The 23,328-nt window shown below is 44.5% G+C and overlaps 2 pseudogenes; one reads left to right on the top strand and one right to left on the bottom strand.

The window, feature by feature from the left end:
- Positions 1-9,383: 9,383 nt before the first annotated feature.
- On the bottom strand, positions 9,384-9,502 carry LOC135273472 (5S ribosomal RNA; annotated as a pseudogene).
- A 6,754-nt stretch (positions 9,503-16,256) lies between these two features.
- LOC105726998 (ADP/ATP translocase 3-like) lies at positions 16,257-17,167 on the top strand (annotated as a pseudogene).
- The last annotated feature ends 6,161 nt before the right edge of the window (positions 17,168-23,328 follow it).

The raw sequence follows: 23,328 nt of genomic DNA, 5'->3' as shown, positions 1-23,328 counted from the left end.
GGAGGCCTAGGTGGGTGGATCACTTGAGGTCAGGTGTTCAAGACCAGCCTGGTCAACATGGTGAAACTCATCTCTACTAAAAATACAAAATGTAGCCAGGTGTGGAGGAACATGTCTGTAATCGCAGCTACTCCAGAGGCTGAGACATGAGGATCACGTGAACCCAAGTGGCAGAGGTTGCAGTGAGCCGAGAGCATGCCACTACACTCTAGCCTGGGTGACAGAATGAGACTCCAGTCTCAAAAAAAAAAGAAAAAAAGGAAGCCTACAGTGTTTATAGGACACCACTAAAGCAAACAAAATTTGATGTAATGGGTGTTCCAGAAGGAAAAGAGAAGGGAAAAGGTGAGGAAAACATGTTTAATGAAATTATAGATTTTCTAAGTCTTGGGAGAGAGACGGACATCCAGGTCCAGAAAGCTCAAAAAACCCCCAGATAGATTCAACCCAAACAGGTCCTCTCCGAGGCACATTATAGTCAAATTGTCAAAGGTCAAAGACAGAGAATTCTAAAAGCACCAAGAGAAAAGTATCAAGTCAGTTATAAAAGGATCCCCATTAGACTAACAGTGGATTTCTCAGTAGAAACCTTACAGGCCAAGAGAGAGAATGGAATAATATAGTCAACGTACTAAGAGAAAAGACCTAGACAGCCAAGAATATTATACCTAGCAAAGCTATTCTTCAGAAATGAAGGAGAAATAAAATCTTTTACAGATAAGCAAAAGCTAAGGGAATTCATCACCACTAGATTAACCTTATAAGAAATGCTCAAGGAAGTCTTACATCAAATGAAAAGATGATAAACACTATCATGAAAACATGTGAAATTTTAAACTCACTGGTAGAGCTTACACACAAAAGAGAAAGAGAATGTAATCAAATCTTATCACTACCGGCCAAGCATGATGGCACACATTTGTAATCCCAGCACTTTGGAAGGCTGAGGCAGGAAGATTGCTTGAAGTAGGAAGATTGCTTGAGTCTAGGAGTTCAAGACCAACCTGGGCAACATATTGAGACCCTGTCTTTACAAAAAAAAGAAAAGAAAAGAAAAGAAAACATTAGCCAGGTATGGTGGCACGCACCTGTGGTCCCAGCTACTCAGGAGGCTGAGGTGAGAGGATTGCTTGAGCCCAGGGAGTGCAGGCTTCAGTGAGCCATGATTGTGCCACTGCACTCCAGCCTGGGCAACAGAACAAGACCGTGTCTCAAAAACAAAGAAACAACAACAACAACAAGACCCTTATCACCATAGAAAACCACCCAACTGTAAAAATAAAGAATAAGACAGTAAATAAGGAACAAAGGATACAAAAAATAACCAGAAAACAATCAATCAAATGACAGGAGTAAGTCATCACCTATCAATACTAACTTTGAATGTAAATGCACTAAATTCCCTATTTAAAATATAAAGATTGGTTGAATCAATTTTAAAAAGCAAGACCCATCTATATTCTGCTTACAAGAAACTCAATTCACCAGTGAAGACACACAGAGACTAAAAGTGAAGAGATGGAAAAAGGTATTCTGTGTAACTGGAAATCAAAACCAAGCAGAACTAGCTATAATTATACCAGACAAGACAGACTTCAAGTCAAAAGCTGTAAAAAGGGGGAAATAATACTAAAGGGATCAATTCAGCAAGAGAATATAAAAATTTCTATATATGCCTCCAACAGCAGAACACCCAGATATATAAAGCAAATGTTATTAAACTTAAAGAGAGACATAAAGCCCAATACAATAGTAGCTGTGGACTTCAACACTCCACTCTCAGCATCGGACAAATTATCTAGACAAAAAAATCAATGAAGAAGCATTGGATTTAAACTTCACCACAGACCAAATGGACCTAACAGACATTTACAGGATACTTTGTTCAATAGCTGCTGAATACATTTTTTTTTCATCAGCACACGGAACATTCTCCAAGACTGACTATATATTAGAACACAAAACAAATCTCAAAAATTTTTTTAAATTGTAATCATATCAACTATCTTATCTTACTACAATAGAATAAAACTAGATGTTGAAAACAAGAGGAACATTTCAATCTATGCAAGTACATGAAATTTAAAGAACATGATCCTGAAATGAATGAAGAAATGAAAAATGAAATTTAAAAATTCCTTGAAACAAATGAAAATCAAAACACAATATACCCAAACCTATGGGATACATGAAAGCAGTATTGAGACAAGTTTATAGCAATAAATTTCTACACTAAAAAACTAGAAAAATTTCAAATAAGCAATCTAACAATGCACCTCAAGGAACTAGGAAGACAAGAACAAAGCAAACTCATAATTGGTAGAGGAAAAGAAATTAATATGCCGGGCATGGTGGCTCACACCTGTAATCCCAGCACTTAGGGAGGCCAAGGTGGGCGGATCACCTGAGCTCAGGAGTTCAAGACCAACCTGGCCAACATGGTGATGTATCTCTATTAAAAATACAAAAATTAGCCAGGCATGGTGGCGTGTGCCTCTAATCCTAGCTAATCAGGAGGTTGAGGCACAAGAATCACCTGAACCTAGGAGGGAGAGGTTGCAGTGAGCTGAGATCGCTCCACTGCACTCCAGGCTGGGTGACAGGGTGAAACTCTATCTAAAAAAAAAAAGAAATAATAATGATCAGTGCAGGAATAAAACAAAATTGAGACTAAAAACATTTTTGTTCAACATAACAAAAAGTTGGTTTTAGCTGGGGATGGTAGCTCATGCCTGTAATCCCTCTCTACTTGGGAGGCTAAGGTGAGAGGATCACTTGAGGCCAGGAGTTCAAGACCAGCCTGGACAATATAGTGAAACCCCATCTCAAAAAAAAGTGTGTGTGTTTTTTTTTTTTTAAAGATGAAACTGACAAACCATTAGCTAGGCTAAGAAAAAAAAAGTAAGTATAACAAAAAATGAAAAGGAGACGTCGCAACAGATACCACAGAAATACAAAACATCGTTAGAGATTATTATGAATAGCTACATCTAATAAATTTAAAAACCTAGAGGAAATGGATAAATTCCTGGACACATACAACCTACTCAGATTGAACCAAGAAGAAACAGAAAACTTGAACAGACCAATGATAAGTAACGAGATTAAATCAGTAATTAAAAAACCTCCCAAGAAAGAAAAGTCCAGGACTGGGTGGCTTCACCCCCGAATTCTACTGAAACTTTAAACAAGAATTAATACCATTTCTCAAATTATTCCAAAAATTGAAACAGCCAGAATTCTTCTTAATCATTCTATGAGGCTAGTGTAGCTCTGATACCAACACCAGACAAGAAAATAACAAAAAAGGAAAACTGAGTTTTTTTGAAGGGAAAAGGTAGGAGCTAGGAGGAGACTAAAGATGTAATGGAGAAAGAGGAGAATGAATGATCCTGCTTAGGAGTAGGGAGGAAGAGTAGGAAGGAGAAGGGACAAGGCTTCTCAGAGCTCAGAGCAAGGGAACAGATATCAAGTGGAAATGGAGTTTATGTCAGAATGAATCCGTCTTGTTGAGAAGGGAATAGTGAATGACCTGCAGAGGGCAGGAGGATGGGAAGTGGTTCAGAGTCTGAAGAGAGAAGAGCAGGAAGCGAATTTGATATGAAGCCAGCAAGAGATCATTGAAATATGGCAGAGGAAGTGAGGAGCCGCCCGAATCTGCAGTGCACCTACAGTCAGTCTCCTCGTTGCCGGCATCTCTGTTTCCTCTTCCTTCTGGACAATATTTGTCAACTACTAACAATTAGCAACTGCTTATTATTATTATTTTTTAAACCTTACTATGTGCAATTGATAGGTATCTTCCCAATTCACAACTACCTGTAATTGCACGATAGGATTGAAGCAAAAAAGAGTTACGGATGTTGGTTGGTGTAAGATTTTATAAGTAGGTACCATGTGGTGTGGCTGCTGAAAAAGATGACACTCCTTGGCTGTGTGGGAAGTAGAAAAGTTCCTCTTTAAAGTTTCCTTTCTTGTTAAAGAATAAATCACAAGTGTGCTAATACACTTCATTAAGCCCTATCCTATGTAGCTGTTAGACATGCCATACTTACAGACATGTAGTATATTCTATGTCCTTATACTTTAACCAAGATATCTGTGCTGGACGTGCTCACAGGCATGTCCCAGCTGGCAGTCTACGCCCCTTACTTGTTTAGAAAACTTTTAAGTCGTTAGCCAATCGGGTTTTAGTTTAGATTGTGAGGTCTGGCTCCTGCCAACAGAGATTAGACACAGCAGTAAGAACGACCCCAAATGCATAAGGGATAAATATGCTTTTTCTTTGTTCATTGTATTCTCTGGCAAAATGGCAAGTGAGAGTACCCTTCCTGCAGTCCAGGAAGTAAAAATTGCTTTGCTAAGAGATCCGTTGTCTCAGTGCTAATTTTTCTTTATGGCACCGAGCGTCTGTTTTTAACAGTCTGCATTAGTAGGCCAAAGAAGCAATGTTCTTTTCTGTCCTAGGTAAGGATGATAATCATCATTGCTGCTATTCATTAGGCACCTACATAGGCCAGGCTCCCGTGAGATGCTTGCATGCATTATTTTTAATCCCCAAAACAATCCCAAGAGGTAGATGATATGATCTTCACTTTATAGATAAGAAAATTTAGGCTCCAAAAGTTTCAGTTGCATGCCAAGGTCCTTATTTCCAAGGAGAAAAATAACACCTACTAAAGAAAGACCTAAGGAATAAGAGTGCTGTCTTCAGTAGCAGAAAGTTCATCATAAGGCAAAGGGACACTACTTGTTAGATCTGGCCCTAAAATGTAAAAGTAGGCTCAATGGATGTAAATCACACAAAGAGAAGTTCCATTTAACAAAAGAAAGAACAGTCAGTCATACAACAAAATGTTATGTGTTACCTTTGGTGGTAGTGAGCTCCCTGTTACTGGAGGTGTTCAAGCAAAGGTTGAATGAATGTTGGGCAAAGTTGTACAGAGAATGCAAGCATTAGATGAGGAATAGAACTAGATGCCCTTCTTGATATTTTCCAATGTTCAAATTTGGTTCCATTTTTTAGCAATATAAAAAAGAGATAAGGTCAAAGAGGGAAGAGGCTCAAAGATGCCAGAATGGCAGGCCATGTGGCAATCCTCCACACACTGCATTTAGAAAATGAGAGGGGTTCTTCTGGCCACTGGGATGAGGAGTAGAAGTGAGGCTCTGCCTTATTCCACCCACCCCAACAGCCTCAGTTGAAGTCTCCTGGAGAAGTTAGAGACAGAAGTTTAGTGTGCATGTTTCTGCCTAAGCAATTCTGCAACCATTTTTCACCAGCTCAGGCTCAGGCAGGTGGCTGGCTATGGTTTGAATCTGATTTGTTTGCATTTCTGTGGCAGGCAACTGCTGTGACTGGTTGCAAAGGGAGAGATTTGCTTTGCACATAATTTAATTCAAGGGTTAGGTAATGAGTTTTCTCCCCCTTAGACGAGGGGAATCAACATACTTCTTCCAATCTTATCTATGCTTGCTTACTAGTGGGAGGGCTGCTCTGTGGACCTTGTAAGATCTCTGATGCATGTGATCGCTACTCAGGGGTGATTTACTGTACCTCTTGATATTAAAAACCTTTGAGTTAGACAAGAGAAATGAATAATGCTCTGTAGTGAATTTGTTAATGAATTTTCTTTGTGCTCCCAAAAAGAAGGGACTGGAAAAAAAGGATGTTGGATCAGAGAAAGACCACAATTCTCTGCAAGTCAGGGTTCTCGATGATTCTGAAGAGAAAATGATCAGAAGTCATTTTTTAAAAAAAATCCCATATCCCGTTCTAGTTAGGGATTGTCATTAATTTCAGGGTAGAAGACGGCTTGGCAGCTCTCTGGTATTCTTAAAATAGAATAGGCAGCCATCTTAAAATAAACAAGAGGTTTTGATGTAGGGTTTAAGTAATCTTGGCTGGTTTCTGATTTGCATATATATGTATAATAAAGTATGCCCCTGTTCCCAAGGTTGATTGCTGGGAAGCTGAATTCATGAAGAATGAAACTCTGCTCAGTGACAGGTGAGGAGGCAGTGGGACTTCCTGTCAACTCCCTCGGGTGTGTACCTGCTGGGTCAGGGTGTCTTGCTCCAAACTAGTGACCAGGGCCAGCTTCCTGGGCCTGTGCAGGTGCACGGGGCCCTGCACTTAGAAGGGGCTGAGCTTAGTTTAACGCTCTGCTGTCGCTGTCTTGAAATTCTTGATTTTTGAAAAAAGGACTCCTTATTTCCATTTTGCACAGGACCTCCGAATTATGCAGCCGGCCCTGCCAGTGGCTCTTCCATTGTCAATGGCTCTGTCTTATGATCATCTGCTCTTTCCCAACTCAGCCTTTTCTCAGGGGCAAAGTAATAAGTTTGCTCTAAAATCATATGTATTGTATAAAAGTATGTATGTGTTTGTCTTTTAGGAAGACAATTTATTGCTTTTGATGCCGTAATTAGAAAAGTAATACAGGTAAATTGTAGGAAATTTGAAAAGTACAAAGAAGAAAAAAATCATCCATATACCCACCACACAATGATATATCCTTCTAGTTTTTTAACGTATACATCTGTTTCTTTTTGGCTTTACATCATTGGAAATATCAGAAATAATGTTTGGGAAAATGCTTTTTAAAGATTACTAACACAGCACGAGAATTTCTCCCATATTATAATTTTTTCTTCAAAAGTTTTTTGTTGTTGGCTAGATAGCATTGCACTGCACAAAAATGCCATCCTTCACTCAGTTGATCCCTTCTTTTTGGACCATTTATGTTTACTACAAATAACACTTTAAAGATAACACCTATATATGTAAGACAACAACAACAACAACGAAGATGATTTATTTAGTTGTTTATTTTATTATTTATTTTTTGAGGACTGCAGTGTATATTGGGCTCAGACCAGGAGTCCATGGGTCTTGAGGACCTCTGTGTATCTGTCAGTTTTCTCCACGTTTTTTTGCCGCCTCTTTCTGTGGCCTCAAGAGCTGTTTTTCCTGCCTGCAGTGGATCCTGGCCTTTTCCTTCCTCTCCTCCTGCAGGTGGCTGTCACTGCCTGCTACTTCCAGCCTGCCTCATGAACCCGGCGCCACAGGCAGGCAAGCTTTCTTGTAGGCTTCAGATGCACCATCTGGAGGGCTGCGGGAACCATCCTCAGCTGTGTCTTGTCGCAGGGCCATGGGATCCCAGCACACACCGTGAGGTGGTCTCGGGCAGCCCGGCCTCGCGCGGTCCAAAGCAGATAGCTGGGGGCCCGGGAAGGGTTTTTCATCCGCTTGCGGAGCAGGGCCAGATACTTTCCCTTGTTTCTGTAGAAATTGCCAGGAATGCTGATGCCCTAGCCGCACACGACCCCCACCCTCCGGCCCAGCAGTGCCTGCTTAGCCACGATGGCCCCAGGTTCCCAGGAGGAGCACCAGGACTTGCCCCCCTTAACCCCCACGCCCCACCCGCCATCTTCTGCAGCTGCTTGGGGAAACAAAACAGATTATTTTGGGGAGTTGAATTCCTGGAAATCGAACCTAGTAAGAACTTAAACACACGTTGCAAATTGCCGTCTGGAAAACCCTTGCAATTTACAGCGGCTCGGGAAGGAAGGAGGTGGGCGCAGGAGACGTGGAGGAAAAGGAGTTCTGCTTGTGCTTTGCGCTCTGTGGGCCAACAGTCGACGTTCTCTTTCTTTCGGTTCTGGCTAGGGTGCACTCCAGAGATTTAAGATCAGAGCTCGCTCTTCCACAATCCAAAACTCTTTCCTGGAAGAGGTATGTCCCTGGCGCTCTCCTGTCTCCACCAGCGCTGAGCGGGTGGTCGGGGAGCTCCCAGGAGCTGCTTCACATTCAGTCGCGGCAGGATCACGGCACTGATGCCCCTGCGAAGTTGCCACTGGGAACATTTTCGTGTGCTAGGCTTGGTTTAATGTCGCCGTGCTCTTTCCAAAGTCTCCCGAGGGGAGAATAGCATTCCAAGCGCGATAGTCTCTAGTGAGGGTCTCTAATGAGGAAAGAGCCGCAGAGGAGGCTCTTGCTCCTGGGCAGCTGCTGCTGTCTCCAGATTCATTCTGAATGTCCGTGATCCCTGCGTTTGCAGAATGAGGCTGCTAGTCGCTGTCATGATCATTTAGGCTTCTATTTAGGCTTTTGTGAGGGGGGATGTGAGCAGCTGGTCTGTTTACTACTGAGGCCTTGGCTTGTCTCTGTGAGAGGAGCTACCATATGCTGCTGGTGGGGCGGGAGCTCTCCAGATCTCTTTGAAACCCAAGTTGCAAAATCTCTGGATGTTTCCACTCTGGGTCTGTGGACAGGGTGACTTCCCAGAGACTGCATTGTGCTAGTGGGGAGAGGAGAGGGGAGGAGTGTGTTTGGGGAGGTTGGGTTGAGAAGTGGCATTTACAGAGCAGCTGCGCAGCAGACCCCAAGGATCCTCAGCCCCTGCAAGGCTTCCTTTGACCCTGCGGGTCTGGGGCAGGGAAGGAGGAGGGCCAGGGGTTCGCTTTACATTTGTCTGCCCCGGTTCTTCTTTGCTTTGGATGACCTTCTCTTGATGTGGTGACTTTCCCATCTGCTAGAGATACACAATTGTGAGTTCCACCATTTTCCTTGAACTTCTTTCTGCCTCTGCTCGTGAGCCCTCTTGCCACAGTCCCACTCCTCCTTGTTGTGCAAGGCACTGCTGGTTCCAGGGCTCGGGAGGGAGGTTACACACACTGGTTGGACCCACACCAGGCGAGAGCCACCAGGGTCAAACCACTGGCCTTTTGGCTCCTCCTATGTTCCCCTCCTACTTCTCCTATCCCAATCCCCATGGGAAGAACAAAATCTCTGGTCTCTGCAGCCCACCGTGAAGAATGTCATCTGGAGGGAAGCCACGCTGCCAGCGAAGGAAGTGGCCTCCTGCCTTCCTCCGCCTTTGGTTCTGCCCCAAGGCAACTCAGTAAACAAAAGCTTCTTAGACTGGAGTCTGTGGATGCAGTCTTATGTTCTGCTAGTTCTCCAAGAATTGCTGGGATTTTGACTTTTCAGTTTTATGATAAGCTTTGCAAAAACTCATACCATTTTATAAAGACAAAACTTAAGTCTGTGTTTTTGCATATGTGTTCCTCGGGATGTTATAAAAATTTTTCTCCTTTAAAAGGGACTGAATTTTAGACAAGTTTGAGAAACACTGCACAGTGCCTCCAACGGTAACAGCGCCTTTGTTGAACCAGTAATCTAATGGTAAAAACCCTGCGCAGTAGGTCGTTTTGCTCCTCCAGTAGCACTTTGAGCTAGGCATCCCATTTTCCAAAAAAAGGAGGGCAAACCTAAGAGCTAAAATGGCTGGCCAGTGCTACACAGGCCAGGAGGCCAAGATGCAAGTGCCAGTCTGATATCAAAGCCCTTACTCTTCATTTTTAAAAAAATATATTTTTAAATAAAATAGCCTGTATTCCCTGGCAGTCTCCTATCCAAGTACTAACCAGGCCTGACCCTGCTTAGCTTCTGAGATCAGACAAGATCAGGCACATTCAGGGTGGTATGGCTGTAGACCATATTCTTCATTTTATAAGGCTCTCCCTGTGGGAGGCATTGCAAGGATAAGAGCAGAATGTGGTTGCAAAAATTAACTCCAATATTCCTGGTCAGTTAGTTTGTAACCCACGAGAGGATGTAACACATATACACACATAACTAATAAAGATTGGACTGTGACTACTGCTAGAAACCAAATGCAAGGAAATGCTTAGGAACAGAGGAAAAGATGAGTTTTAGCTTAATGGATAGGGTTCGAAGAGGGTGGGATCACTCATTTTTAAACTAACATTTGATTGAGCTTCTATTTTGTGCAAGGAATTGTGCTGTGCACTGTTCTGCCTTCAAAGTGCTCTACTAGGGCAGACAGATGAATGAATGGACAATGACATATGCACGGGATGGGGAACCTCCTGGCTGGGGGTGTTCGCCTCACCTCAGGGTGGTTAGGAAAGCACTTCAGCAGTTAGCAGAGAGGGAAGATGTATTCATTCATTCTTGCATTGCTATAAAGAAATACCTGAGGCTGGGTATGTACAAAGATAAGAAGTTTAATCGGCTCACAGTTCTTCAGGCTGTATAGGAAGCATGGCACTAGCATCTGCTCAGCTTCTGGTGAGGCCTCAGGAAGCTTTCAATCTTGGCAGAAGGCAGAAGGGGAGTTGGCATCTCACATGGCAAGAATGGAAGCAAGAGAGAGTGTGAAGTCAGGAGGTGCCACATACTTTTAAACAACCGGATCTTGTGTGTACCTGCTCATCACCGAGGGGATGGTGCTAAGCCATTCGTGAGAGATCTGCCCCCCTAATCTAAACACCTTCTACCAGGCCCCACCTCCAACACTGGGGATTACATTTCAACACGAGATTTGGTGGGGACACAGAGCCAGACCATGTTAGAAGGGAAAGGGGATATACACTGAGTGCAGAGGAAACAGCTGGAACAAAAAGGGAGTGAGAGGCTGTGGGCCTATGTCACCCAGGAGGGGGCGTTGCTTGGCTAGTGGCTGTGGAAAAGTGAAGGAGATAGGCCTACGTGCAAATCACAAAGTTTTGAAGCTTTAGTGGGGAAACCGGTAGTTTCTGGCAACCTGTTGTAGATGTTAAGAATAGGAATTATAAAGAGTTAACAGACTGGGCAGATACTTCAGGAAGGACAGATAGGAGACTCTTGCAATAATGCAGGTGAGAAATGGGGAGGTCTCAGTTGAGCCTCCTTATTGCACTCACAGTAAAGACCCAGAGCCATTCAAAGGATCTATGTCAAGGCCCCACACAGGCTGACCCGTTACCTCCACTTAGTGTTCTCTGGCTCAGCCACACTGATCCTTGAACACACCGGCTATGCTGAATTCAGGGCTTTTGTGCCCCTCTCTGGAAAGTCTCCTTTCCAGGGAAGGCTTCCTGGCCATTTTATTTAAAGTAGTCCCCTACCCTCAATTCCCTGTTCTATTTTTCTCCATCCACCACACTATAGCTTTTACTTCTCTGTTTATTTTCTGCCTCCTTCCAGTAGAATGGAAGCCCATTGAGGGCAGGTATATGTCTCTAGAGCTCACTGCTGTCTCACCAGGTGCCTTCAGTCTGGCATACAGTAGGTACCTATAAATATTGGCTAAATGAGTGAATTATTGAATTTCATAGATGAAAGAAAAAATCCACAAAGGCAGGGTGGTAGCAGTGGGGTTGAGAACAGTGAAGAGGTGGGGAGAAATTTAGGATGGATTGTCGACGACAGGACCTGGGATTGCTGAACGTGGGGGCAAGGGAGAGAGGAGCCAAGGGCTACTGTCAGGTGTCTCAGCTCCAGCACAGGGTCAGTGGAGGGCCATTTCAGCAGCTAGGAGACTGGTTTGAATTATGTCTGTCAGGGTGTGGTGTCTCTTGCATGTAATCCCAGCACTTTGGAAGGCTGAAGCAGAAGCATTGTTTGAGCTCAGGAGTTCAAAACCAGCCTGGGCAACATAGTAAGAGTCCATCTCTAGTTAAAAAAATAAAAAAAGCCAGGGCTGAGCACGGTGGCTCACGCCTGTAATCCCAGCACTTTGGGAGGCCGAGGTGGGTGTATCACGAGGTCAAGAGATTGAGACAATACTGGCCAGCACGGTGAAACCCCGTCTCTACTAAAAATACCAAAATTAGCTGGGCATGGTGGCTTATAGTCCCAGCTACTTGGGAGGCAGAGGCGGGAGCATCACTTGAACCTGGGAGGTGGAGGTTGCAGTGAGCCAAGACTGCACCACTGCACTCCAGCCTGGGCAACAGAGTGAGACCCTGTCTCAAAAAAAAAAAAAAAGAAAAGAAAAGAAAGAAAAAGCCAGCTATGGTGACATGTACCCGTAGTCCCAGCTACTCAGGAGGCTGATGTGGGAGGATTGCTTGAGCTTGAGAGATTGACACTGCAGTGAGCTATGATCGTACCACTGTACTCCAGCCTGAGTAAGATCAGTCCGAAAAGAAAAGTGAGATCCTGTCTCAACAAAAACAAAAACAAACAAACAAACTATGTCTGGAGGAACTCTGGAGTGGATCCCTGGGAATTTCCTGGAGTCACTTCGGGGAATCATCAAAGAGAAGAAAGGTCAAGCTGAGGAACCAGGCTCCAATCAGAGAAAATTAGTATTTATTTTGTTTTTTATTTTCTTGTTTTGGTTTGGTTTAATTCTTAAGTCACTGAGATCAGAAATTATAATGATTTATAGTTGGTGCATTCTTACAATGTTCTGGATATTAGGCTAAGCATTTAAAACTAGATCTTCTTGTTTCCACTTTATGGCAGTTCTATAAGGGTGACACTGTTATCCTCTTTCTACAGCCTGGGAAACTGGGGCAGAAGAGAGATTAAGTGACTTGTCTAAGGTCACAGAATTAGTAAGTGAAGAGTAATGTAATTTCTGAGTCCACAGGCTAAAGACAGAAAATAGACAATGTGTGGTCTGGTGGAGAACAGAGTGTCACCCTTATTACTGATGACAGCTGTATCACTCAGTTTTCACACTGCTATAAAGACACTACCCGAGACCGGGTAATTTATAAAGAAAGGAGGTTTAATGGACTCACAGTTCTGCATGGCTGGGAGGCCTCAGGAAACTTACAATTATGGCAGAAGGCAAAGGGGAAGCAAGGCATGTCTTACATGGCTGCTGTGGGGGGAGAGAGAGAGAGAGAGAGAGAGAGAGAGAGAGAGAGAGAGAGAGTGAAGGGGAAGTGCTACTTTTAAGACCATCAGATCTTGCTAGAACTCACTCACTATCACAAGAACAGCATAGGGGAAACCACCGCCATGATCCAGTCACCTCCCACCAGGTCCCTCCCTCGACACCTGGGGATTAGAGTTCAAGGTGAGATTTGGGTGTGGACACAGAGCCGAACCGTGTCAACAGTTCTCGCCTCTAGAGCAAATTGAGGTTGTTAGCATCCATCCAAGAAGCCAAGGAGGACAGGCTCTCAGGGCTGCTGCCTGCCTGGTTTCTAGTCAGGTGGAGTCTGGTGGGAGCACCCTGCTCAAGTAGGCTTTTCTGACAGGTAACGAAATGTCACAGTGGAAAGAAGAGCTCCCCTCCCCACAAAGCGTGCATGAGGGTGTGTTCCTGTTGAAAGTGTGGTGCTGGGAAGGGAGAGTTACCAAAAATAGAGAACAGTGGCTTGCAACCAATAAAAATCAACTGCTGGGAGAAACACTCACCAATTGTTGAAGATCTTAAGCAAAGGACCTAAACTGGGAGAGGGCAGACAAAATCATCCAAAAGAAATTTGTCCACTGGGGACTGTGGGGAGCCCCTGCCCCATCTGAAGGGCAGCTGCTGCCCTAGGCCAGCCAGTTCTTGCCACCAGGGAATGTGGGCTCAAGGTTGCTTCATTTTTAATTTTTTTTAAAAGCCAGAAATCTGGATTTTTGTGCAAAATCAAGTGACTTTTAAACGTTGTCAAAACTCCCAAAACCCTATGCAGTCCAAACCAGTAACCTCACAGGGCCCCATCTGGCCTGCATGGTGTCCACTGACAAGGAATCTTAATGTCTTTGGGCCTTGAGAATCTGATGAAAACATTCAGGCATTTTCTGGGAAAAAGAAATGCCTGAATAAACACACAATTTTGGGTATCATTTCTGCATATCTCTGTGCCCTGGAATCATCCATTTTTAAAGGCACACTTTGTAAAGGTAAGAGGGCTTCGTGGTAGACCTGAGGTCTGGGAAGGTACAAGCTGACAGGGGTGTCTGGGTGAGGTGTGTCTCATATCTGAATGAGACAGTGGTGTTTGTTGGGGTCAATATATCCATGTCTGTGTGCCTCTGAGTCCTGCTCTGTACCCACCTTTCCGTAGCAGTCTTGGTTAATTCCCTCTGTATCAGTAAGGTCGGACAGGGAAGCAGAGAAGAGGCCCAAGAGGCCTGGATACTGGTCTGGAGGGAGCAGAAGAGCAGGTATGAAGGGAATGAGGGAGGCTGGATATGGGGGGTGGAGGGACTTTTGAGCTGGACTTTGAAGGGTTGATAGAATTAAAAAGAAGGAATAAATTCTTTTTCTGCTCTTGGGCAAGGATTTAAAGTTGGAGTGCCTTAAATGCCAAAACTGTCTGCATCTAGGACAGGTATTACATTCAGGAGGCTCACCTTCCAGCCAAGCATGCGCCCTAGCCAGCCTCCTGAACTTTTACAGAAGGCTGACAGCCTGTCTCCAGTCCAGCCTATTGAATAAGGCCGCCCTTAATTGGTAACAGGGAGGGGCTGAACCCCATGTACTTGTCAGCATAACACTGAGCTCCCTGCAACTCAAAATTTACCAAATGCTTGGTGGTGAAAAATAGCATTCATAGAGATAAAAGACATGCATTCCCACCATTCCTCTAGATTCCATTAGTCTTATTCACAGATAAGTCAGACCTTCAGAGATGGGAACATATCGTTTTGGCCTCTGGCTAGCTAGCTCTATTGAACAAGGCTGAGCAGTTATGCCACTGGCCTACCTCTTTACATACTTACCACTAAAAGGATTAAGGATGAGGTTCAGTGTGTCGGGCAAATTTCCACTTTTTGAATACTTGCGTGGCAGCCTCTCAGATGGCCCCCAGCGATCCTTGCCTCGTAGTAAGTCATGCCTTTGTGTAGCCACTTCCCACATAGAATAGGGTGACCTGTGTAGCTATAAGTTATACCCGACATGATGGAATGTGACTTCTGAATCTAGGTCATAAAAGGAACTGTGGCTTCCACCATGTTTTTTCCTATACTGCCCACTCAGGAGGAAGTCAGCTTCCATGTTGTGGAGATACTCAAACAGCACAATGGAGAGGTCCATGTGGTAAAGAACTGAGGCCACCTGCTAAGAGCCAGCAATAACTCGCCAGCCGTGTGAGTGAGCCATCTTAGAAGTACATCCTCCAGCTCCAACTGTTGTAAGCTTTTTTAGGATATCACTTCCATATCTCTAAATAACAAGATTATATCGCTGCTTTTTTCTGTTTTAGACATTGTTGATTTCCCACTTTTCCATTTTTGTAGTGAGAAACACAAATTACCACAAAACTTAGCAGATTAAAACAATGAGCATTTATTATCTCTCACAGTCACTTTCTTTGTCTCCTCTCAATATATGATAGTGTAAATCTGATCAGCCTACATATTGATATACAGTCACATGCCACATAACAATGTTTTGTCAATGATGAACTGCAGAGATGACAGTGGTCCCATAAAATTGTAATGAAGCTGACAACTTCCTATTGCCTAATGTGTACAATGCATTACTCACATGTTTGTGGTGATGCTGGTGCAAACAAACCTACTGCACTGCCAGCCATGTAAAAGTCTAGCACATACCCAAATGCCTATCAATGATAGACTGGATAAAGAAAATGTGGCACATATACACCATGGAATACTATGCAGCCACAAAAAGAACGAGTTCATGTCCTTTGCAGGGACGTGGATGAAGCTGGAAACCATCAATTCTCAGCAAACTGACACAATAACAGAAAACCAAACAGTGCATGTTCTCACTCATAAGTGGGAATTGAACAATGAGAACACATGGGCACAGGAAGGGGAACATCACACACCAGGACCTGTTGGGGAGTGGGAGTCTGGGGAGGGATAGCATTAGGAGGAATACCTAATATAGATGACGGGTTGATGGGTGCAGCAAACCCCCAAGGCATGTGTATACCTACATAACAAACCTGCATGTTTTGCACATGTATCTCAGAACTTAAAGTGTAATAATAATAAAAAGTCTAGCACATACAATTATGTACAGTATGTAATACTTGATAGTGATAAGTGTGTTACTGACATGTATTTACTCTATTTTTAATAATTGTTTTTGAGTATACTCTTTCTACCTATTAAAAAAAAGTTAACGGTAAAACAGTTTCACTTCAGACAGGTCTTTCAGGAGGTATTCCAGAAGAAGGCTTTGGTATCGAGGAGATGACAGCTCCATGTGTGCTATTCCCCCTAAAGACCTTCCAGTGGGACAAGACGTGCGCGTGGAAGACAGTGATATTGATGATCCTGGCCTAAGCTAATGTGTTTGTGTCTTTGTTTTTAACCAAAAATTTACAAAGTAAAAATATTTAAAATTTTTTAAGTAGAAGAAAGCTTATAGAATAAGAATATACAGGTAATATTTTTGTACAGCTGTGCAATGTGTTTAAGCTGTTATTTCAAAAGAGTCAAAAAGTTAAAAAAAATTAAAAAGTATATAAAGTAGATGCCCTCTCTTCACTCTCCGTGCCCGCTCTCCTGCTGTCAGCCCGCTCCACTGCCTGCCCTCCACTCCGTCACCATGACGGAACAGGCCATCTCCTTCGCCACAGACTTCCTGGCAGGAGGCATCGCCGCCGCCATCTCCAAAATGGCCATGGCCCGGATCGAGTGGGTCAAGCTGCTGCTGCAGGTCCAGCACGCCAGCGAGCAGATCGCTGCCGACAAGCAGTACAAGGACATCGCGGACTGCATCGTCCGCATCCCCAAGGAGCAGGGCGTGCTGTCCTCCCGGAGGGGCAACCTGGCCACCGTCATCCGCTACTTCCCCACGCAAGCCCTCAACTTCACCTTCAAGCATGAGAACAAGCAGATCTTCCTGGGAGGCGTGGACAAGCACACGCAGTTCTGGAGGTACTTTGTGGGCAACCTGGCCTCCGGCGGTGCGGCCGTCGCGACCTCCCTCTGCTTCGTGTACCCCCTGGATTTTGCCAGAACCTGCCGGGTAACTGACGTGGGAAAGTCAGGCACGGAGCGCGAGTTCCGAGGCCGGGGAGACTGCCTGGTGAAGATCACCAAGTCCCACGGCATCCGCGGCCTGTCCCAGGGCTTCAGCGTCTCCACGCAGAGATCGTCATCTACCGGGCCGCCTACTTTGGCGTGTACGATACGGTCAAGGGCGTGCTCCCTGACCCCAAGAATACACACATCGTGGTGAGCTGGATGATCGCGCAGACCCTGATGGCCGTGGCCGCTGTGGTCTCCTACCCCTTCCACACGATGTGGCTGTGGATGGTGATGCAGTCGGGGCGCAAAGGAACTGACGTCATGTACACGGGCACCGTCGACTGTTGGAGGAAGACCTTCAGAGACAAGGGGGGCAAGGCCTTCTTCAAGGGTGCGTGGTCCAACGTCCTCCGGGGCATGGGGGGCGCCTTCGTGCTGGTCCTGTACGACGAGCTGAAGAAGGTCATCTAAGGGCCTCGGCCTCCTCCACACACACCAGGGGAACCAAGAGAACCACTAGAATCCTCAACCATGTGGATCATGGACCTTCAAGAAATTCGTCTTTTTTCCAGCCGGATCCTGCCAGTAGACAGCCAGGGAAGGCTCTAGAAAAGGGGCGCGTTGTGATCCAACCATTGACACTCAATTCCATGTCTTGGTGGGGAGGGAACCATGGCGTCCTTGCGGGCCCACGGGCCAGACACTCCGGTGCTCAGACCTAGAGTCCAGATGCTCATAGGACCCAAGTCGTGTTTAAGTATTTATTTAAAAGAATCATATTTCTCAATTTGTACTTTTTAAAAAAAGTATATAAAGTAAAAACTCACAGTAAGCTAAAGGTAATTTATCATTGAAGAAAGAAAAATTTAGAATAGATTAGCATAGCCTAAGTGTACAGTATTTCTAATCCTTGTAGAGTTTTCACATTCACTCAGGGCTCACACACTGACCCAGAGCAACTTCCCATCCTGCAAGCTCCCGTCATGGTAACGGCCCTATATAGGTGTACAGTTTTATCTTTTATAGCATACTTTTACTGTACAGTTTCTACATTTAGGTATGTTTAGATCCCCAAATACCATAGTGTTAGAATTTCCTGCAGCACTTGGTACAGTAACGTGCAGTACAGGTTTGTAGCCTAGGTGTGTGGTAGGCTGTACTGTCTAGGTTTCTGTAAGTACACTCTGTGATGTGTGCACAATGACAAAAATCCCTTTTTATCCTTATGAACCCCTTGTCAACCCTTGAATTCCCTTTTGAATGAGGAGGAGCATAAGTACTTGATTTTTACCCAGGATAGTCAAAAGCTAGCATATCAAAGAGTTGAACACAAGGCAAAACTCTTGAGAAGGAGCCAAGAATCTGAAGTCAGCAATGAAAGAAAAATCCCACAAACCAAAGGAGCAGGGGTGAGTTAAAAATGTAGAGGTGGATCCAGAGCTGGAACCAGGGAAAAGTTAGAAAAGGTATAGACTCCAGGGAAGCCAGCAGTCTCCCCATAAGCTCGCAGGGCTTCTCAGCTTGCTGAGGTCCGGCGGAGGCATGTGGTTCTGAGGGGTTGTTGAAGCCTCTTATGTCCCACTACAGGCTGGACTCTTTTTTTCCTCTCCCCATCCCTGCGGACACTGGGCCCCACATCCTGCTTCTCAGGGCACCTCACTGCTCTTGTCATTATTGGAGGAAGTTGGGGAGAAAGGAAATGAGGTAAAGAATGAAGCGAAATTAGCTTTACAGTAATCTCATTAACAGATGCTAGTCTCATTTTATAGAGAGCATAGAGCTATGTATGGAGTATTATTTTAAGAAAGCTGGAAAATTCGTTGTGCCCAGGGGAAGAGGTGTCCCTTCTTCAGTCCATGTGATTTCCTTCAGCTGTGCACTTCCCTCCATCCTCATATCTCTCCTTCGCTAGGACCCCCTTCCATCAAATTTCCCTTCTCTTCTACATCTTCAATCTCTTCCTGTCTCCTAAATCCTTTCCTCTGTATCTACCCAAGTTGTTCTCATCCTCTAACAATTTCTTCCTGGATTTCTCTAGTTCTGTCTTTTTCCTTCCTTTTACAGACAGCTTTCCTAAAAATTCTCTGCACCTGCAGCTTCTACTTTCTCTGTTTCTCACTCCATGGTGGTGTGGGTGTACTCCCTGCTGTTTCCAGTAGCCTTTTGGTTGTTATACTCAACTCAGTCTTGATGTTACTTAACTTATTTGCACTGTCTGTTGACCCCTGCTTCCTACTTCTTGAAATAGTTCTTCTTTTTGATTTCCATGATTCACTTCTTGTTTTTTGAGATAATATCTCACTCTGTCACTCGTACTGGAGTGCAGTGGTGTGATCTTGGCTCACTGCTGCCTTGAACTCTTGGGCTTAAGCAATCCTCCTGCTTCAGCCTCCTAAGTAGCTGGGACTATAGGTGTGTGCCACTACACCTGGCTAATTAAAACACACACACACACACACACACACAGACACACACATACATTTGGAGAGACAGAATCTTGTTATGGTTCCTAGGCTGGTGTCAAACTCCTGGCCTCAAGTGATCCTCCTGCCTTGGTCTCCCGCAGCCCGGGGATTACAGGTATGAACCACCACACTGGTCTCATTTATTCTTAACCTCATCTCCTCTGGTCTTTTCTTTCCTTTTTTTCCGCAGGTTGTAATTCCTTTGCCTGTCCCTTAAATGCATGGTTCATTCTTGAATCTCTTCTCTTTTCATCCTGTAAATTTTTCCAGATGTATCGTCTCTTCCTGTGGTCTTATATGGCAGAACTGCCAAATGTAGACATTTCCATCCAGGGCCCTCTACCGAGTTGTGTATGTGTGTACAACCAGCTTCTGCATCCCCTGCCCCTTTACCCAAGGCTGTCCCTCCTCCTGGATGTCATTTTCTGGAGAATGACATGGTCAGCTGCTCTGATTTCTGAGTCAGGAACATGGACATTATCTCTGACCTTCTCTTACCCCTTTTCTACTCCATGTCCACTCATACACCAGCCAACATAACCCTGGACTCTACCTCTTACTGTCTCACAGCCTCAGTCTCTTCTCTCCATCCACCAAGTTCAGACTCCATCCACTGCCTTAGTTCAGACCTCCAGTGCTCATGCAACCTCCTGAATGGCCTCCTCACCCCCAAGATTCTCTCCATTAACCCATCTCCACATTGTACCCGTGGTGGCTACTAAAGATACATATCTGGATGTGATGTTCTCCTGGGTAAAAAAAAAACAACAACAAAAAAATCAGCTCCCTGCATTTAGGGAATCTCTGAAGTCCCTGTCTTGGTCTTGAAGACCCTTCAGAGTGGACTGCAACTCTGGCTTCAGCCTCCCCAGGTGCCTGCCATGGGACAGCCCATGTTGGCCTGCACTGAGCTGCTTGCTGCTTTATGTGCCAGTGCTGTTGAACTTGCTGTTTCCTATACCTAGAGTCTTCATCCCTACCTTCTTCACCAGATTGACCCACACGCATACTTCAGCACAGCTCAAGCCTCCTTCTTCCAGCCTTAGCTTACACAGCCTCCTCCCTCTCCCCCAGGCTGGCGAGGGACCTTTCCTCTGGGTTTCTTTGTCCTCACCTCTGTCAGACACTGTCATGCTATACTGTGATCATTCGTTTCCTTGTCTGTAAACAAAGGCAAGACATGTTTTTTGGGGGAAGCTTGTGCTGGTACTCAGCACAGTTTGGCCTGTTGCAGATATTCAACCAATGTTTATTTATTTATATTTTTAGAGACAGGTTCTCCCTCTGTCACCCAGGCTGGAGTGCAGTGGTGCAATCATGGCTCACTGCAACTTCAAACTCCTGGGCTCAAGCGAGCTTCCTGCTTCAGCCTCCCAAGTAGCTGGGATCACAGGCACGAGCTGCTATGTCTGGCTAATTCTTTTACTTTTGTAGAGAGGGGTCTCTCTATGTTGCCCAGGCTGGTCTTAAACTCCTTGGCTCAAGCATCCTCCTGCCTTGGCCTCCCAAAATGCCAGGATTACGTGCATGAGCCACTATGTCAGGACCCAATCAACATTTGTTGAATAAATGAATGAAGGAATGACTACGCTGCAGAAGAAAGTGTTGTCAATTCCCTTACTTCACAAAGCTGATGCTTAATAATAACAAACATTTTTCTTGGATCTCAGGTACACAGGACTATTCTACCCCTCATCTTATGTCACAGTGTCACCATTGATCCATGCAAGACCTCTGCCATTCATTCATTCTTTTATTCATTCATTCCTTTTATCCCCATCCCCTAATCCCATCACCATTTTAATTTGTTTAATGTTGAATCTTGAAAAGCATGTATACTTGTTTTGTGGGAGCAGATTTTTAATTTATGTGAATAGCGTTGTGATATAGCTCATTATGTTTCTTGTCTTCTATTGAGGACCATGGTTTTAAGATTCAGCCACGTTGCTATGTGTATGTCTAGCTTATTCTTCTTAACTGTTTCGTTGTTCGCCTAAAACTAAATATTTAAACAGCATTTTAGTCCTCATTTTTGTTTGTTTTTGTTTTTAAATTTGATGTTCACATCAGCAATGTGAGGAAGTCAGGGCAAATATTAGTATCTCCATTTTACTGTGGAGGAAGCTGAAGTTCAGAGAGATTGAGTGATTTGCCCTGAGTTATACAGTGCTTTTGTGGCAGAGTCTTCCTGTGGGTCCCATCTTCCAACACCACATTCAGGGCATGCTCAAGGATCACACTCCCTTTTCATGTGAGTGTGACCCAGAGCTGGTCCCAAGGAGGAGGAGATAGGAGCCTGCCCTCATAGTCAGGGACAGGAGTGTCCCTGGGCAAACCTCATGAGATATCTCCCGCCCACCCACGTTTCTGCCTCCTGAAAGCGGGTTAAAATGAGTGTCTTGGCAGTTGGGGATGGCGATGGGGTGGGGGACACTATGCAAAGGCAACAGCTTTCAGGGTGGTGGGGTTCATATGAGCTAGGGTTGTGGGGTGATTGCAAATTGTGTATAATAGATACTTGCCTTTCCCTTCTTCAGCCATTGTGAGTCACCCATGGGGAAATGGCCTCCATTCCCACAAGGAATCCCAGTTCCCCGGAATTTACCCCATCTGCCCACCATCATCATGACTACTTTGTCTCAGGGGCAAGTGTGTTCTCTGCAAGTTGTAATACATGACATCTGTGCTTGTTTTTCTAAATAACAAGAATTATAAGGCTGTGAGTGAACTCCTAGAAGGAGCCAGGTGAACTCTCTATAAGTCCTACTCATGAGAGTTTTCAGAAGCTCAGCCCACTGCCTTTTATCCCTGCCCTCTTTCCATTACTGGAAAAAAACATAATCAAAACTGAGATTCGTGATGGTACTGTGATCCCCTTTTAGTGAGAAAATTGAGGCTCAGAGAGGGTAAATAACTTTCCCAAGGTAACACAGCAAAAAAGTATCACAACTCAGACTCAGATCTAGATCTTCTGATCACAGGCACTATGCCTTATCCACTACACCCTATCAAGGGCAGATGTCCAGTTTCTTAGTAGGAGAATTCAGGCTGGTGCCCAAGACTCAGCATGAAGGTGATCCCATAAAAAGAAATTGCTCATATTTACCCAATGAGTAACCTAGCTGGGTATGGTATCATTCATCATTTAGCAACTGTGCCGGGAGCTCCTGCTGGGTGTGCAACCAGCTCCAGGTAAAAGAGAAAATCCACGTCTCCTTCTGTCTTCAGAGTAACAAGGCCATTTCCCAGTGAATCATAGATTACTAATTAAAATGCACACTTTCCTGGGCTCTCTGGTTAATTCTTTCCCAAACCAGGTAGGGGTCGAGGTGGGGACGAATTTGTTGCAGGATTGAAAGAAAGCAGAAGAGAACAGAAAGGGGGACAAAAGGAATGGAAGGGGGAAAACAAAAAGCAAAGAAAGGAAGGCAGGAAGGCGGGATGTCAGGAAGGAAGTGGAGGAAAGGACGAAGAAGGGAGGAACTTGCGCCTATTTGCCTCAAGGAAAACAGGTAAATTTTCTAAGTCTTTACCAAGTTTACATTTGCTAGTATTCTACAGTACATGCTATTTCAGGTATGTGATTTTTTGAGCAGCAAAAAGATCTTGGGTTTTAAGTAAAATATTTTTATACAACTTTATAAATGAGGAAGCAGATTCTGGGAGGTTAGGGATTACTTAACCTTAGAGATAACCTAGAAGAACTGGGAAGACTGAAGTTTTGTTGCCCAGCAGATTTGGATTCAAATCTAACCATCTGTGATTTATCAGCTGACCTTAGTCAAGTTACTTAGCATCTTGGAGCTTTGGTTTCCTTTCCTGTAAAATGAGGATCGTGACAGCTTCCCTTAGGGTTATTTTGAGGATTAAATAGGATATTGCATGGCTGTACTAGTCCATTCTCACACTGCTATAAAGAAATACCTGATACTGCTGGGCGCGGTGGCTCACACCTGTAATCCCAGCACTTTGGGAGGCTGGGATGGGCGGATCCCGAGGTCAGAGTTCAAGAACAGCCTGATCAACATGGTGAAACCCTGTCTTTACTAAAAATACAAAAATTGGCTGCACGTGGTGGCGCATGCCTCTAATCCCAGCTACTAGGAGGCTGAGGCAGGAGAATTGCTTGAACCCAGGGGGTAGAGATTGCAGTGAGCTGAGATCATG

The sequence above is a fragment of the Aotus nancymaae genome, unplaced genomic scaffold, assembly GCF_030222135.1.
Source record: "Aotus nancymaae isolate 86718 unplaced genomic scaffold, 86718_ANA_hifiasm-v0.15.2.pri h1tg000007l, whole genome shotgun sequence".
NCBI classification, from domain to species: domain Eukaryota; kingdom Metazoa; phylum Chordata; class Mammalia; order Primates; family Aotidae; genus Aotus; species Aotus nancymaae.
The sequence above is the reverse complement of the archived record's forward strand: the minus strand, read 5'-3'. Positions and strand labels throughout refer to the sequence as shown.